This window comes from Microcebus murinus, chromosome 2 (genome assembly GCF_040939455.1).
Source record: "Microcebus murinus isolate Inina chromosome 2, M.murinus_Inina_mat1.0, whole genome shotgun sequence".
Lineage (NCBI taxonomy): Eukaryota > Metazoa > Chordata > Mammalia > Primates > Cheirogaleidae > Microcebus > Microcebus murinus.
Genome location: NC_134105.1, coordinates 98,820,169 through 98,821,121, shown reverse-complemented (window position 1 = coordinate 98,821,121; position 953 = coordinate 98,820,169). Strand labels below are relative to the sequence as shown.

Below are 953 nucleotides of genomic sequence, written 5' to 3'. Positions count from 1 at the left end.
AGTTGAAATTGTGGGAACTGACTGTGATGCCATTGTTTTGACGTTCCCGCACTGATTTTCACACCGACCTTCCGCTTATGGGCCTGGTACTAGCTTTCCATTTGTGCAAACATCACACGCTGCCTCTGTTGGGTCAGTGAAGGTCACCTCCCTGTTGCCGCTCTCTCTACAAGGGGGACAGCCCTCAAGGACCTTACCCTCCGCTCACCCCCTCCCACCCTCGCGGGAATCGCCTCCAGTCACCTCTGCCCAAGGCCCTGACAAGCACTTTACCTAGAAAAGGAGCCGAGGAGGCTCAGCTAACCGGCCCGTTTCCAGGGTGCGGCTCCAACGCCACGAGTTGGCTTGGCCTCTGTTGGTCATTGGGAACTCAGGCGGCGGCAAGAAGCGTGGGGGTCTCGGGTGGGCTCCACGTGGGTCGGCATCCGCGCGCGGTTAAGCGTGTGCAAGACGCTCAGGAGCTCTGCAATGTCACTTGTGCGGGTGACGACCGACGACGCAGATCTAAGCAAGTCCTGCGCGTCCTGAGAAGCAGCCCAGCATTGCTTGGCATCCTTGGCGAGAGGTTGGCACTGGGTGCGGCGGCTCCCTGCACGTGGGCCTTGGAGGGTGCGGGATGGTGCAAAAGGAGTTCCCTGACCGGGAATCGAACCCGGGCCGCGGCGGTGAAAGCGCCGAATCCTAGCCACTAGACCACCAGGGACTGCGTAAAGTCAAGTCTCATACGCTCTTTCGGGAATGACTCCTTTCCTGAGCCCAGAAACGTTTGGGCCTTGTGGAGGTCCCCGACGCTCCAGGAGTCGTTTCATAGGGCCGTTCCCTCCCTGCGGAGCATCTGCCGGGCCCCCCAGGGCCACAGTCCCGGCCCGAGTTACCTCGTCCGACTGCCCTACAGCTGCCTCTTAGCGAGGCGCAGCGCGGAGACTCGCGGGGCCGGGCGGTGGGCGAGGTTG

The 953-nt window shown here is 61.9% G+C and overlaps 1 non-coding gene across 1 annotated transcript; it reads right to left on the bottom strand.

Annotated features, from left to right (window-relative positions):
• Positions 1-631: 631 nt before the first annotated feature.
• On the bottom strand, positions 632-703 carry TRNAE-UUC (transfer RNA glutamic acid (anticodon UUC)). Its single transcript has one exon. It is a non-coding gene; the product is annotated as a tRNA-Glu (tRNA).
• Between the last annotated feature and the right edge of the window lie 250 nt (positions 704-953).